Below are 18292 nucleotides of genomic sequence, written 5' to 3' on the forward strand. Positions count from 1 at the left end.
AAAAACTGCTTTCGTACATACCCTGTAACTCACTTATAATAAATGTGTTTTACAGATTAATGGTTCACAATAACATCATCAAACTGCAAACTACCTCCAAAATAATCACCATATAAATGAGCAACTTTTCTTCTCCCTTGGTTTTGCTATACATACGATTTCCTTTCCTGATAAATGTCTAATTTGCTGGCAATTTAAGCAGCAGTTTAATTTTAGCACTAGTTACGAATATATTTTTCTTGCTCTTTCAACATTTTCCTAGAAATGATACCCAAGGACCAGTCACCATCACAGTCAATCTGCACCAGTCATAATACAATTGTTAAGAGTATAAGAAGCACAATACTCACCTAAAATCACATTTCTTTTGTTTCTTAAAAAACTCAACACAAAAATTGTAGCTCATAGCTAAATTAAATTCCCAAATCAGCTACAAACATATCTTTGATTTTCCACAGACTATTATTATTCATTAGAACTTCATTGGACATTGCCACGAAAGAACTCAAAATTAATACACAGCAAAATGTCAAATGCAAAAAATGCAATTTGGCATACATTAAAGGTGCCAGTTTTACTTTCTTAGAGAGCTTTTGCTGATTTGTATCGGAATTTTAAAGTTCCAATAATAAAAATTATTTACAACATAATTACAAGTAGTCATTAGATACATCTTGCTTTATTATATTTTCTATGCTAAGAATGAGCAGAAGCAAGATACAGAAGTAGTAAGACTACAGAAAAGGAGGGCTGGGGGCGGTGACTCACGCCTGTAATCCCAGCACTTTCGGAGGCCGAGTTGGGCAGATGACCTGAGGTCAGGAGTTCAAGACCAGTCTGGCCAACATGGTGAAACCCCAGCTCTACTAAAAATACAAAGATTAACCAGGTGTGGAGGCACGCACCTGTAATCCCAGCTACGATGGTGGCTGAGACAGGAGAATTAATTCAACTCGGGAGGCAGAGGTTGTAGTGAGCCGAGAGGGACATTCCATCTCAAAAAAAAAAAAAAACAAAAAAAACAGATTTCAATCCTCTTCCCTTGTGCCTAAGCACAACAACAAACAGTAAAATTCAGAATGGAACAGAAACAAGCTGAGGATTTTCAGTAATAGAATTGCTTTAAAATACGTATCTAGACATCAGGGAGAAAAGAAGATCAAGGGAAAAAAGCAAGTTCCCTCCTCTCCTCTTTAAATGAGACCAATTATTTCATTCAATCAACATATCACCCATTTATTTAGCCAAATGGTCTTCAATGTCACTGCATATCTTTTAGTAACATGTGCTATATTTTCTCAATATTTAAAATATTACATATTAAAATTATTAGTATATAACTATCATGTAAAGAAAAATAGGAAAAAAATAAAGTTTAATCCGATTATCTTTCTGTCATCAAATACTGAAAGATATGCTCCAGTTTTGAGTGAAGGTACAAGTGGGGGAATATAATGAAAACAAAAAACTGCCAACTACTCCCAGAGTGTATCATTTAGTTTAATGGTTCCTAGTACACTGATAATATTCAACTGCTTCCTAAAGTTCTTCATTTATTCCCAGGAAACAATAAAGCAGACTTTCATACTGCACATGCCATTTTATATGAATCTTGCTTACTTCATTCAGGATAGATAAAAGCCACATTGTATGAAAAAAAATACCCTAACAAATGGGAAATATCTAAACTTTCAATTGCTATAGATGACTCAGTGAGTGGGCAGTTGCAGAAACTCATAGCTGAGGCTAGAAAAAGCTAATGTTTTCATGAAGATCACTTTGAAATGCAGTTCTGGGTATACATTATTTGTTCCTGCATTATGATTTTGTTATACTTCCACTCTAAGCCATGACGAAATGTTGCATCCCATTGCAGAAGAAAAAGATGGAGTTTTTCTCATCATTATAGAAATAAGAAATCCTTTCAAAATTGGAGCCTTTTCTGGTTACTAGAACCATATTCCAGTATTTAAAATATTGCTACTCTGCCTCTATCATCTTGGCCTCCAATGACATTGTATTTGTCTCTCAAATACTGCTGATTGGGTATGGTGAAAGCAGTCATCTCTCTCCCAATACCAACAAGATTTTAAATTGTTTACTCTGAAGAAAAGCAGAGACATTTATTTTAAGTATGAAATATCTTTTAAAATATGATAATAACATATTTTTAGAAATATATTTATCTACAGACAAGATTCAATGAATAAAATATTACAGGTAAGTAAAAATACAACCACAATAGGCAACCTTACTTTTTGATTGTACGGGCAAATAATTATTAAAGAGTTCTCATATTCCAGTAAAGAATTTAAATAATAAGAAATAGTACAAATCAAGTACAGTAATAACAGCTTCCACTGGTAGCATATTTATTTTGAAAGTTCTTCCATATATATTCAGCCTGAGTCCAATATTTATTGGATGTTCACATATCGAACCCTATACTAAGCCCTGGGGACATGAAGATGAATAAAACACATCCCTTTAGTTTCCATTCATCTCATTCGACAATCAAAATAATATTAAGAAAAAAGGGCAGGATTATCTCCATCTTACAGAACAAAATAAAGCCTAAGATGTTAAGGAATATTTTTCACATGACCACAAACTCAATTAAAAACAAAGCTTATTCAATTCTATTCTATTACATTCAGTTTGTATCACTAACCTTTATGACTATGCCACATATTTATTACAATGCCACAAATTCATTTCAGAAACAGAATGACATTTTTTTCATTTCCAGTTTTTAGGTTCAGAGGTACATGTACAAGTTGGTTACATGGGTAAACTGCATGTCACAGGGGTTTGGTGTACAGATTATTTTATCACCCAGGTAATGAGCATAGTACCTGGTAGTTAAAAACAGAACTTTAGAATATAGAATCAATTTTACTGACCATTCTAGGATATATCCAGTAGGCCTTTAGACAACTACAAATTTAACACTTGCGTGACATGAAGATCCATAAATACAGAAATATCTAATTTTACTCAGGCAAAGGTTTAACATCTTATGAGACAGCAAAGTGAGTGTTCAGGATCCATGGTGTAACTTGGCTTTGCAGTTTTCTTCTCATATAACTCTCCAGAACACCTGCAAAATGATATTTTACTGCATCTTCTGGGGGGAAATTCTATGTTCTAGGACTGTGCTAATACTAGCCACCTGTGGCTACTAAGCATCTGAAATGCAGCTAGTCTGAAGTGAAATGTGCTTTAAGTGGAAAATATACATTGGATTTGGAGGATAGAAAAAATAGAATGTAAAATATCTCAGTAATTCATTATATTGACGGCATGTTGCAATATACTATTTATACTAGAATAAAATATATCATTAAAATTAATTTCACCTGCTTCTTTGTACTTTTTAAATTGTGGCTACTAGAAAATTTGAAACTACATATGTGGTTTGCACTATTTCTATTGGACAGCACTGCTGTAAGATATACCCAAATATTTGAGACATATTCTTTGAGACTATAGAGAATCTGCTCTACTAATATATTCTATATGATTGCCAGTTCTCAATACACTGGAGAATGATCACAGGAGGAGGTAGGATTTATTAATGATAAAGTCTATGATACATTATCAGAAAAAAACAGCAGGTTATCAGATTATTAAAGGTACGTACGCTGCTTCAGTATGTATTCAACTTACCGAATGTGCTTAGCAACATGAAAAAAAGAAAAATGCCAATTCCTGCAATGAACATAAACCTGCTCTCTCCTCAGTCAGTCTCAGCTCCTGTATGCCTTTCACAGTGTGACCACTTTACTACATTTATTATAACTGATAAACTATATCCCTATTATAAGTAGTATGAGATCAATTCTATTTTTTTTTTTTTTTTTTTGAGACAGAGTCTTACTCTGTCACCAGGCTGGAGTGCAGTGGCGCAATCTCGGCTCACTGCAACCTCTGCCTCCCAGGTTCAAGCAATTCTCCTGCCTCAGCCCCCTGGGTAGCTGGGACTACAGGGGCATGCCACCACTCCCAGCCAAGTTTTTGTATTTTAGTAGAGACGGGGTTTCACCATGTTGGCCAGGATGGTCTCAATCTCCTGACCTCGTGATCTGCCCCCCTCAACCTCCCAAAGTGCTGGGATTACAGGCGTGAGCCACCGCGCCCGGCCGAGGTCAATTAGATATTTTCACATGCATATATACACAAAAAGACTGAGGAGAAGGGCACTACGTTATTAGCACTAGTTATCTCTGGATGGTAGCATGACAGATTTTCTCCTTTTTACCTATTTTATGTTTTCCAACTTTTCAACAATAAAAATGAACTATATTTCTATCATAAAAGCTATTAATTTTTAAAAGACGTGTGGTATAATATGTAACATTCAACTCCACTTGAGATCTTCAGCCAAAAAGGACAGAGAAAATTAGAGGGAAATCGTTGCATATAGCAGGAGTCAGTCTCCTAGTAAGACAGCAAGCCCATAAAAATCCAGATGATGCAGGCCCATAGAAGATAAGAGAAGATCAGCATTCACGCCTTAATAAAGCCTGCCATTGCCTTTTACAAAAGAATACAAAACATATCCTTTCCTAGATGACAAGATTTTTTTGCTAGACATTTGGAATACAAAACTGACAACTACTAGTTGCATTTATAAGATTCAAATTTTATTTATAGATATTTAACTTTAAAATATGTGAAATAAAATCTAAGTCAATAATTAAGGAATTCAGAAGCCTAACTCCCTACATTAGAAACCATTGTATCTATAAATTATTTCTATGCTGCTGATGGTGTGATTTACATATTCACTGATAATATCATTTCACAAGCTGCATTTGTATGGGCAGAAGTATATAAGAACCACTTAAATTTGCTGTTATACTGTACAGAATAAAATAGGTTTTTCATTTTTCTCATCACTCTTAGATTATAATACCTTCCTCACTGAATCTGGAAACGAACAAGCTCTTTTAACTTCAGAACCAATAGCTGAATTAAGACCCAGCAGTTTACTTGAAGTATTTAGTTTTGAGGTTTAGCAGCATGGATGCAGCCAGATTCCAAAAGGCAAATAATGAAAAACAGCCTAGCCTAGCCAGAGCAACCAGGTAAGAGAAAGAAATAAAGCGCATCCAAATTGGTAAAGTGGAAGTGAAACTGTCACTGTTCACTGATGATATAATCGTATACCTGGAAAACCCTAAAGACTCATCCAAAAAGCTCTTAGGTCTGATAAATGAATTCAGTAACATTTCAGGATACAAAATCAATGTACACAAATCACTAGTACTGCTATACACCAACAGCGGCCAAGCTGAGAATCAAATCAAGAACTCAACCCCTTTTATAATAGCTGCAAAAAATAAAATAAAACACTTAGGAATATACCTAACCAAGAAGGTGAAAGTCCTCTACAAGGAAAACTATAAAACACTGCTGAAAGAAACCATAGATGACACAAACAAATGGAAACACATCCCATGCTTGTGGATGGGCAGAATCAATATTGTGAAAATGACCATAGTGCCAAATGCAATCAACAAATTAAATGCAATTCTCATCAAAATACCACCATCATTCTTCATAGAACTAGAAAAAAATGATCCTAAAATTCATATGGAACCAAAAAAGAGCTCAGATAGCCAAAGCAAGACTAAGCAAAAAGAACAAATCTGGAGGTGTCATATTACCCGACTTCAAACTATCCTATAGGGCTACAGTCATCAAAACAGCCTGGTACTGGTGTAAAAACAGGCACACAGACCAATTTAAACAGAATAGAGAATCGAGAAATAAAGCCAAATACTATAGCCAACTGATCTTCGACAAGGCAAACAAAAACACAAAGTGGAAAGAGGACACCCTATTCAACAAATGATGCTGGGATAATTAGCTAGCCACATGTAGAAGAATGAAACTGGATCCTCATTTCACCTTACACAAAAATCAACTCCAGATGAATCAAAGATGTACATCTAAGACCTGAAACGATAAAAATTCTAAAAGATAACATCGGAAAAACGCTTCTAGATACTGGCTTAGGCAAAGACTTCATGTCCAAGAACCCAAAAGCAAATGCAAAAAAAAACAAAGATAAATAGGTGGAACTTAAATAAACTAAAAAGTTTCTGCACAGCAAAATAAATAACCAGCAGAGTAAACAGACAACCCACAGAGTGGGAGAAAATCTTCACAAACTATGCATCCGACAAAAGACTAATATCCAGAATCTACACGGAACTGAAACAAATCAGCAAGAAAAAAAAAACAAACAATCCCATCAAAAGTGGGCTAAGGACATGAATAGACAATTTTCAAAAGAAGATATACAAATGGCCACCAAACATATGAAAAAATGTTCAACATCACTAATCAGGGAAATGCAAATCAAAACCACAAAGGAATACCACCTTACTCCTCCAAGAATGGCCATAATCAAAAAATCAAAAAATATTAGATGTTGGCACAGATGTGGTGAAAGGGAAGACTTTTACACTGCTGGTGGGAATGAAAATTAGTACAACCACTATGGAAAACAGTATGGAGATTCCTTAAAGAACTAAAAGTAGATTTACCATTCGATCCAGCAATCCCACTCCTGAGTATCTATCCAGAGGAGAAGTTATCATATGAAAAAGACACTTGCATGTCCATGTTTATAGCAGCACAATTCACAATTGCAAAAAAAATATGGAACCAGCCCAAATGCCCATCAATCAAGTAGATAAAGAAAGTGTGAAATATATATATACACTAAAAATATATCTATACACACTAAAAATACACACACACACACACACACCCTGGAATATTACTCAGCCATAAAAAAGAACAAAATAATGGCATTTGCAGCAACCTGGATGGAATTGGAGACCATTATTCTAAATGAAGTAACTCAGGAATGGAAAACCTGAGAACTTACAAGTTTTCACTTCTAAGTGGGAGCTAAGTTATGAGGATGCATAGGCATAAGAATGATAAAATGGACTTTGGGGATACAGGGAGAAGGGTTGGAGGGGGTAAGGGGTACACATTGGGTACAGCATACACTGCTCGGTGATGCGTGCACCGAAATCTCAGAAATCACTACTGAAGAACTTATCTGTGTAACCAACAACTACCTGTCCCCTGAAAACCTATTGAAATAAAAATAAATAATTATTTTTTAAAAACACAGTCTAGGAATACTGCTGCAGAAACAGTTTTTCAAAATGAAGGAGAGAACTGGCATTAGGAAGATACTTTCTCCTGTTTCTCCAATGCCTTAACTCTTCTTTCACACAAACCTCCACAATTAAAAAACTACTTCATACCCATATAAAATCTACAAATATTGTAGCATGCCTAGAAAGAAGGCAGTTTTTCAGCATTTGAAATATTCAACTAATTATTCCAAAATATTTAACAGTTGAAGCAGGATGTAGTGGCTCATGCTTGCAATCACAGCACTTTGGGAGGCTGAGGCGGGAGGATTACCTGAGCCCAGGAGTTTGCGATCATCCTGGGCAACACAGGGAAACTGTCTCCAAAAAATAATTTTAAAAATTAGCCAGATATGGTGGCAGGCACCTGTGGTCCCAGTTACTCAGGAGGCTTAGGTGGGAGGATCATTTGAGTTCGGGAGGTCAAGTCTTCAGTGAGCCATGATCATGCCACTGCACTCCAGCCTAAGTAATGGAGTGAGACCCCGTCTCAAAAACAAACACAAAAATATTTGAGAGCGGTACCATGGCATCTTCCCTTGCAATAACAAAACTGAATCTACTTTGAAAATTAAGGGGGAACCCTAACTTTAAACAATAAAAGTGCTCCTGTCAATGTGGGTGAAAGTATAAATATACTGGAAAATTAAAATCTTTACTTTTTTTATTTTTTATTTTTATTTATTTTTATTTTTTTGAGATGGAGTCTCGCTCTGTCGCCCAGGCTGGAGTGCAGTGGCGCGATCTCAGCTCACTGCAAGCTCCGCCTCCCGGGTTTACGCCATTCTCCTGCCTCAGCCTCCCTAAAATCTTTATTTTTAAATGATGTAATATTTCTATCATCTTTTACATTATTTAGCACACACATGATACTATGCTTCAAGCATTATTTTAAGTACTTTTCAAATATGAGCTCATTAAAAACCCTCTGAGGTTGATGCTATCACTTCCCCCATTTTACAGATAAGAAAACAAAGGCACCAAGAAAGTGATTTTCCCAAGGCCACACAGCTAGTAAGTGGTAAAAATGAGATTCAACCCAGGCAGTCTGGGTCCCAAATCCATGCTCTTAACTACAATGTTGCTTACTCTCAGAAAGTAATATGCTCATTAAAGCCCAGTGTTTGACTCATAGTTGAATATTTAATAAAAATCTGCTCAACAGGGCTGGGCGCAGTGACTCACGCCTGTAATCTCAGCACTTTGGGAGGCCGAGGCAGGTGAATCACAAGGTCAGGAGATCGAGACCATCCTGGCTAACATGGTGAAACGCTATCTCTACTAAAAATACAAAAAATTAGCTGGGCATGGTGGCGGGCGCCTGTAGTCTCAGCTACTCGGGAGGCTGAGGCAGGAGAATGGCGTGAACTCGGGAGGCGGAGCTTGCAGTGAGCCGAGATCGTGCGGCTGCACTCCAGCCTGGGTGACAGAGCGAGACTCAAAAAAAAAAAAAAAAAAAAAAATCTGCTCAACAAATAAAAGAAAAAGTGGAGATGGCCCATTATTCACTGTCTCAACATATCATTATGAGTATACTGGTATACTTTCTGTCAGTGTTTTTTCTTGTTCACAGAGGGATTTGTTTTTCTTTAACACTCAGCATATGCAATTTTGAGAAAATAAAAAACCCTAAGATACTAGCCTCTTAGCATTTTTAGAATAACAGTTAAAAACTGAACACTTGTATATATGCATGACATATATTCTAATTTCATCTCACAACCCCATAAAGTAAGTACAAGTATTATCCTTAATTTACAAATGAGGAAACTGAAGCACGGTTAAGAAACTAACATAAAGTCGCATGGCCAGGAAGTGGCTGAGTTGGTAAATTCAAATCCAGGTAGTGTGACTTCTGAACTAGAATTCTTGGCTATTCTTGGAAGGCAGGTTTATGAGTTACTTGAAAGACAGTAATCATGGTTTGTGTTTTTTTGTTTGTTTGTTTCTTTCTTTCTCCATGTTGATCAGGCTGACCTCAAACTCTCGACCTCAGGTGATCCGCCCGCCTTGGCCTCTCAAAGTGCTGGGATTACAGGTGTGAGCCACCACACCCATCTGTGATCATGTTTTCACAGAGTGGTATGATTTGTTTGGCTTGGCCTAAAATGAGGATGTTACCTTACAGATTTATTTTGTTTTGCACTAACTCTGACTTAAACAATGAAAATTTTTAATATCTTAAGCTTTCTTTAACAAGCTAAACAAATCTTCATGTCTTAAATTTTATAAGGGTCAAGTACCTTATTGAAATCTTTCATTCAACAAACATTTGAATATCCACTACTTGTTAGGAACTGTGCTAGTAAGATACAGTCTTTGCACTCAATGCATAGGCTCTTTCCACTCAGCATATAAATATGCTCAGATTTCTCACAACTAATAAATACAACACACTGGTCCTTAAACATGGATAATAGCTTTGTCAACCACTCGGAGGCAGGAATAAGAATGGAATCCTGCAATTATCTGCCCCCTATCCTACAAAGTAGGTACACCTGTTATTTTTCTTGTAGTTCCTAAAGAGTGACTGACACTTAAATAATTACTAGATAGGTGCTATTTGCCTGCCTCATGCCATACTACCACCTCTTATCAGCTGGCAATGAAAGTCTACCTATTTTTAATGCAAAGTGGTTGAAATTAAAATGTTTTACTAAAACATTGGCTTACCAGGCTACATGTTTTAACTATTTTTAAAATTCTAAAATTGTTATTTTGGGTTCGACTTTAATAACCAGATGACAAATGTGAATGTCTAAGACCACATGTGAAAGAAATAGTTAAAAAAAAAAAAAAAAAGGCATATTCACAGAAGATGGTAAGGCCAATCCTGCTTGATTTACAACCCTGCTTGTAAATGGAAACATTTGATTGTATGCAGTCCCAAGTCAAATCCTATTGATTGTGAAAAGGTAGCAGATAGCCAAAAGTTAAACAGTCGAGGGCAGCAGAAACACTCCTTGCCAGTTCACCGAGTGGCTTAATTGACAGCCAATGACTACAGGCACAATTACCAACTCAAGACCTAATAATGGAAAGGAAGCAAGGACAGAAACAACCTCCGAAACTAAGGTTAACATATGGAGAAACTTCTACTGGTTGACAATTAGTAGTGTGTACATAAAGCCTTGACAAGTTTCTTGACTGACACATGCTTACATCAGCGTTTAAATATAGCTGGCGCATATTTGAGTTCATAGTTTCTTACGTCCACATTCTCTAATAAGCTTCACTAGTACTTCATACCTTTTTTTTTTTTAATAGAGACAGTCTTGCGATGTCACCCAGGTTAGAGAGCAGTGGTGTGATCATGGCTTACTGCAGGCTTGAACTCCTGGACTCAAGTAAACCTCCTGCCTCAGTCACTTGAATAGCTAAAACAGGCATGGGCCAGCACACCCAGCTAATATTTTTTTACTTTTTGTAGAGATGTGGGATAGGGGTGGGTCTCACTATATTGCCCAGGCTGGTCTCAAATTCCTGGCCTCAAGTGATCCTCCTGCCTCATCCTCCAAAACAGCTGGAATTACAGGCATGAGCCACCACACCCAGCCCCTAGTACTTTATATCTTTATCAGGTATGTGACCTTCTACTGCTATTCTCAAGTCTGTAATTTGTCTTATAAATTTATGGAGGGAGTGATGTTAACCCCAAACACAACTTGGTATCTTGCAAATAATAGATACTAACGTGTTTATTGATGATATGAAATCCACTCTATAACTACACCTCAGCCCTTATCAATATGCAGAACTGCTCCTCCTTATCTCTCTGACTGGAATGCCCCATGGGCCAGTCCTTAAATCTCGTCTCTTCTCTAGCTACCCTCACTCCTCAGGTGATCTAATCTACACTGACAAGTTCCAAATGTAACCTGGACCATTCTTCTCTGAAATCTAGATTCCCATGTTCAACTGCTGACTTAATATCTCCATTACTTAGCATGTCTATTAGACATCTCAAAAACTTAACCAGTTTAGAACAGAACTCCTACACTCTCCCCAGAAACCTGCTCTGCACCGTCCTTAAGTCTTCCTCATTTCCATTAATGACAACTCTATCTTCCAGTTGCTCAAATCAAAAACCTTGGAGTGATCCATTACTCTTTTCTTTTCCCATTCTACATCCAATCCATCAGCAAATCTATTTGTAACAAAACATAATTCAGTTAGAGTCACAATCAGTATATTTATATTTTTATACACAGAAATACAGATTCTAATATAATAGTACGTGGATACATGGATTAGTATACATACATGCATTTCCTAGTTCTTTCCACTGAGAAAGTCTAGGAGCAATGACACTCCACAGCAATGAGCACACTTAGCATCCAGATCCTGGCTTCAAAATACCATCCTCCACTGAAAGGAACCAAGGTTCCTTAGAGAAATAATTGATTCTAGTGCTAGGGCCAGAAAAAAACCAAGATGAACCCGAAGCATGTGGTAATGTCAGAGAGTAAAGAAGTGTGCATGTACATACATATAAAAAAAATAGAAATATGCCAAAAGGACACAGAAGTAGACCTAAAAGAGATCCCAAGGCCCAAAACTGGAATAATTTGAGCAACAAAATAATGATAGCTTTTAATTCTAACACTAAGAATTAAATAAATATCTATGAATTTGAACTCAGATAAATGATTAGACAGAAGAGAAGGGACAAACCTTCCTTATAGAAGAAGTCCAGTTAATAAATGTAGAAAGAATGAGGAAAAAAAAAAAAAAGTAGCTTCAGAACCCATAGCAATAATTGCTGCAGGCAAGATCCACTAATGAATGCTGAAATTAGTGGGCAGAAACAGGATGCTGGCAAAGCCTCAAAGTAGCTCTCTCAAAATATTTACCAATTACTGTGGTGGTTTTAATATATGTCCACAAATTCTTTACTACTTCTCCCTCCAGGAAGTGGAGTTTGATTCCCATCCCTTTAAGTGTGGGCTAAACTTAGTAACCTGTTTCTAATGCACAGAGTATGGGAAACGAAAAATGGTAACTTTACAGTGGACAAATCTGGCAGAAACCACCTCAACAGAGTGATCACAAGTGATAAATTATTTGATATCATGTACCTCCCGTATGAATAATAAGGGCACTTCACCTCTATGGTACTCTCCTCCAAAATCCATAACCCCAATCTAATCATGAGAAAACATCAGACAAACCTAAACTGAAGAACATTCTACAAAATACCTGTGTCAAGGTTATAAAAGATAAGAAAAGACCAACAAACCGCCACACATTGGAAGAGACAGGACAACTAAAGCAATGTAGTATCATGGTTTGGATAACAGAATGCAAAAATAATATTAGAAAAACTGGTAAAATATAAAAGAAGTTTGAAGCTTGGTTGAAGCATCGTACCAATACTAATTTCTTAGCTTGATAAATGTACCATGGTTATGTAGGATGTCAACATTAGAGGAACCCAGGTGAAGAGTACATAGCAGCAATTTTTCTGTTTGTTTTTTGAGACAGGGTCTTATTCCGTTGCCCAGACTGGGGTGCAGGGGTGCGATCATGGCTCACTACAGCCTCTACCATCCAGGCTCAAGTGATCCTCCGACTTCAGCTTCCTAAGTAGCTGGGCCCCCAGGCATATGCTACCACGCCCAGCTAATTTATTATTGTTTTTAGAGATGAGGCCTCCCTATGTTGCCTAGGCTGGTCTTAAACTCCTGGGCTCAGACGATCTTCCCACTTCAGCCTCCCATAGTGCTGGGATTATAGGAATAAGCTACCACACCTGGCCTGCATTATCTTTCTTTCTTTCTTCTTCTTTTTGAGACAGGGTCTTGCTCTATCACCGAGGCTGGAGTGCAGTGGCACAATCACAGTTCACTGCAGATTCAACCTTCCAGGCTCAAGTGATCCTCCCACCTCAGCCTCCTGAGTAGGTGAGACTACAGGTGTGCACCACCATGCCCAGCTAATTTTTTGTATTTTTTTTTCTAAGAGACAGGATTTCACCACGTTGCCCAGGCTGATATTAATGTCCTGACCTCAACCCACCTTGGCCTCCCAAAGTGCTGGGATTACAGGTGTAAGCCACTATGTCAGGCCCAATTACTATATTTTCTATCTTATCCTCTGACTTGAAATGAACATGGTTTGGACAAGAAAGAATGAAACGAACATGGTTTGGACAAGAAAGAATGAAACGAACATGGTTCGGACAAGAAAGAAATGAACATGGTTTGGACAAGAAAGAATGGGCTTTGAATCCTGGTTCCATCACCTGACAGGGTATGTCTGGATATGTTATTTAACCTTTCTAATCCTCAGTTTCTTCATCTGAAGGAGAAAAAAGGAAATAATATAAGGTAAATAACAACATTGTTGAGTTAGCGTTAGGATCAGAATTAGGTATTAAAGTGTCTAGCACATAGGAGGTACTCCATAAATAGAAGCTAGTATTATTTGCTCTTCATTTGCTCTTCAGCTTCACACTGACTTCTAGCATTTCATGCTCCTCATTTTCTCCCAACTGGATCACCTCCTTACAGGCTTCCAGCTCATGATCCAGAAGGACTCCATAGTTCTTCAGCAGAGTTGCAATACTCAATATCATTAATTCCCTCAACCAACTGTCCTTCAGATATCTCTACCAAACAGATATCTACAAAGCAGTGGATAACAGCCTAGGCAGGATTTAAACCGCAGCTGTTCATTTTACAAACAAGGAGAGTAACAGTAACAATACGTATTAACTCATAAGGTTCTTGTGAGTATTAAATAGTTTCTTCAGATAGTCTGATCACTCATTGCTGGAAAAAAATCAACCATGCAAATTGGTGGTACTGCTACAAATATGAGGTCTACAATCTGAAATAAACAGGCCCTCAATGCTTAACTAACAATCCTTCTTCAGTTTCCTAGTCATGTGTCTGTCTGTCTACCTCTCTCTCCCTTACCTCCACCCCTATCCCCTCTAGCTATTCCTTGGAAGCTGTTTACAAAGAGTATGTATAAACTACAGACTGTCTTTTTTTTTTCCATTCCTTTCACAGGGATGGATTAACTTTACCTGGCTTTTTTTTGTGTGTGTGTGTTTCCTAAGAGATAGGGTCTCGTTATGTTGCCCAGGCTGGCCTTCAACTTCTGGGTTCAAGCGATCCTTCTCCCTCTGCCTACTGAGTAGGTGGGACTACAGGCACATGCCGCAGCACTTGGCCTCACATATTGTTTAAAAACCCCTATTCTATCACGTTCCCTTCACTCTTAGCAGATGATTAAAAATTATACAAGACATGTCATCAACTCTTCCTTCCTGCCCTGTCAGTTACAAACTTATTTACACTGCCATCCATCTCCTTCCTTTCTGCTCACTGGAAAAGTGAGACTACCTTCTATTTAAGGCCAACTTCTCTACCTACGCCCTGGATCCCATTCCCTATTACCTCCAAATCCTTGCCTCCATCCACCAGCCAGTTTCCCACGCCCATCAAACACACACATATACACTCTTCTTCAGTTTCTCCTCTCCACTGGCTCTTTCCAGGCTCGTATTAAGCATGTCCAAGATTCCATTTGTAAAAAAGGCAAACTTCTCTAAATCTCAAGCATCTCCCCCTACTTACAGACTCCGTCAGAGTCCTTTGTTGAAAACATTGTATCCCTCTCAATTAGCTACACTTACAGTTGTTATTCACTTTTCAACACCCACCCCCATGCATTACAATGTAGCTAAGTGCTCTAGCTGAAGTTACAAAAGACATCCTAATCATCAAGTCTCAGAGACTTTATTCAGTCTTTATCTTACTTTTCCTTTTGGAGGCAGGATACAGTGTTGACCACTCCTAGTCCTTGAAATAATATTCTCCCTCAGCTTTCATGACAAATCTCTATGTCCTTTTTTCATCTTTGGTCTGTCTGGCACAGATGGTTGGCTTCTCTTCCGCTGCTTGCCCAATCTACTCAGCAGATCACAACAGAAATGTAGGAATCATCCAAAATCTTCAGTCTTGCTCAATTCTATAATCTAAATATATTTTTCCTGTCCCGTTAATAATACTTCCTGAATCTCTCATAGAGCCACTCCCTCTTCTACACTCTTCATCATTTCTCGCCAGGAATAGCTTCCTAACTGGTCCTTGCTTCCAGTTTTGTTTCTTATTCAATATTCACTTTACTGTCAAAATGACGAGTCTAAAATACAAATCTGATTCTACCACAGCATAGCTTAATTTTTTCCCCACTAAATCCCCACAAACTTCAGAATTAAGTTAAAGTTCCTTAACTTGGTTCACAAGACAATCATTGATTTGGTTTATTACTTCATCCACCCCTGTTCTAAAGCTGTGTTATTGCTGTCCACTCACCTGCAGTCATTGAGTATGTGACTGTAGTTGTCCAAATTGAGATGTGCTATAAGTGTAAATTACATACCAGATTCTGAAGACAGTAGAAAATTATGCACGGGATTCTGAGGACAGTATGAAAATGGAAAAGTCATACTTCAATATTACTTTTTATACTGAATGCATGTTGAAATGATATTTTGGATATACTGAGTTTATATTATTAAAATTAATTTCACTTTTTACTTTTCAAAATGTGGTTACTAAAAAATTTTAAGTTGTATATGTGACTTATATTTGTGGCTTGTATTTAACTTCTATAGGACAGCACTGGTATAAGATGTACTTTCCCTCTTTCTGGACCTAGTTAACTTTTACCTATTATTGAAGATTAGCCCAGGTAACACTCTAAGATGCATTCTAGACACCCTCCCCCCATCCCCCCAAGTCTGAGTCAGCTACCCTTCCTCTGTGCTTCCATCCATAGGAATGTGTGCACAGCCCTGTCATACTATAATTATTGGTTATCACCTATCTTTTCCTCCTCAACTGTAACCTCCTTGCAAAAAGGAATATCATATTCTATAATACTCAGGTACTACCTACCACCATGCCTGGCACTTAAAAGGTACTCAAACATTTGTCAAACAAATGTAAACTATCCTAACCCTAGAATTTACAATTCACGAAGGAAAACAAATCAGCCTTGAGGGAACCTAGACTGTACCAGGAGTTTCAGTAATGAAATGACTGGGAAGGAAAGTGGGGTGGGGGGTGCGGGGGGTGGGGAAGATTGTAGGAATCACAGTAAAGAGATGAGCAAATGACAGAACAATGCTCATCATACACATCTGCCTCTTACAGTGAAAACAGCGATTTGCAACACTGATATGGAGCCTTGTACTCACACTTGGCATGCCAGGGGCCACAGTTTGGTTCCTAAATTACTTAAACAACCCATCCAACAAAAGGGTATGATTTGGCAGGTATCAACACAAATGGCTAGGGCCCAGCACCTGTTCCACTTAAACAGCACATCAGCACAGTTAAAAAGAACAACAAATCTCTCTCATGAAGCAAATGCTAATCTCATGATGCTTCACCACGGAACAATTTAGAAGAGTTATTACATGAAATGTGCCAAAGCATGAATTTATTGCTGATGCTTATTTGGCAAATATGGTTGGCACTGTTAGATGTTGAAAAACATGTATGCAAATAAGCAAATAAAAGTTTTTAAGCTCTCAGGCTTAAATATTTACATTACCATAAATGTACAAAGATAAATGTTTATATGAGTACACATATAATGCATTCCAGGAACACATTTTTTAACGTGATTGTCGGGAAACAGTTATGAAGTGGCATTATTTCTTAATGGGCCTTCAGGGTAGACTCTTAAAAATGAATTTTGAACGTTAACAGGCTACAAATATTATTGTGAAAGTTTCTGTGTACTATCAACTGGATAAAACGAATAGTTGAGGTATCATAATAGTTCAAAGTGATCTTATATTTTTCTTTCACCAAAACACTTCTCTTCCAACCCTAGAATACAGCCACACATAAATTTTAGCCCCTAAGTTGGGGCGGGAGTAGGGGGTAGTGAGGGAAGAGAAGGAACACACATTAAAAAGCCTTAAAGAAAATAATTTGACATTTTTCCCACATAATACAGTCATGTTAGAGAATCCAAAACAAAGACATAATAAAATATTCCCCCTTTCCTCCCTGACAGCAATGAAAAGGGGATGTTTGTTTTTTCACATAGTTTGTGAGTTGGTCATATCCAAAATTCACTAGCAGTGCTATGAATTCTACTTCCATTGTTCATCTCTGGGCTGAGGCTATAACCCTCAACTTTGAAGCCAAGAAAATGTACCATATCTGCCATTATAGTTTACTAACCAAGTCACCAAAGAGAAGTCCCAGGCAAGTCAGAAAGTAATTAGGGTAGCCAGTGAATTGAGCTATCTAGAAATGCTCTGAGATTACGGGAGAAGCCATCATGAAGTGAGTATCCAAGATTGCTCATGGAAAGTTTTACCCCTGTGGATAATTCACGTTTTTCACTTCCATACTGCAGAGAGCAGTATGGGTTCTCTGACTACACACATCACTACATCACTTCATTTATCGGGAAAAGACGACGCTGTGGCTGAACAAAAATCAGTAGGTAGGCCCCAAAACAGAATCCTCAAGGCAATCCCAGTTCAGGTGAAAAGCTGTTCTCGTACATCATCCAATGACCTAAAAATAGTCTTTTATGTAAGTCTCTAAGTATTTAATTCAACGTATGATCTTACCACACTCAATAGAGGCAGAAAAAAAAATGAATTAGGTTTTCTATAGCAAGGCCAATAAAGATGAAATCATAGTTTTCCTCTAGCTCATCACTACCCCCTCAACGCCAGCCTTCCAATAACTCCATTCCACAGCTCTCAAATTCCTGAACTTGGATCTTTAAAAAACAACGAATTGCAAAAAGTAACATTTAACAGGCCAGAGGCAGGCGGGGTAGGAGGGTCGCTCCCGGTGCTCTCAGCAATCTTGAACGCAGCCAAAGGAGGAAAAAATGAAATCAAGCTCCCAGACGGATGGTGCATACGACGAGGGGGAAGGGGACAGACGCGGTTCAGACAGCAAGTCCCCATCGAGGGAGGAAAGAAAAGTTGCAAGAACGGATGAGTCAAAGGGCAGAGAAGAAAAAAACTGAGCAGCCGAACCACTCACAACCCCCAAACGACCCCGCCAGCCCACACGTTCGCAAGCTCCCCAGCCGCGGCGCGAAGGGAGCAGGCA

Source organism: Mandrillus leucophaeus, unplaced genomic scaffold, assembly GCF_000951045.1.
Source record: "Mandrillus leucophaeus isolate KB7577 unplaced genomic scaffold, Mleu.le_1.0 Scaffold241, whole genome shotgun sequence".
NCBI lineage: Eukaryota > Metazoa > Chordata > Mammalia > Primates > Cercopithecidae > Mandrillus > Mandrillus leucophaeus.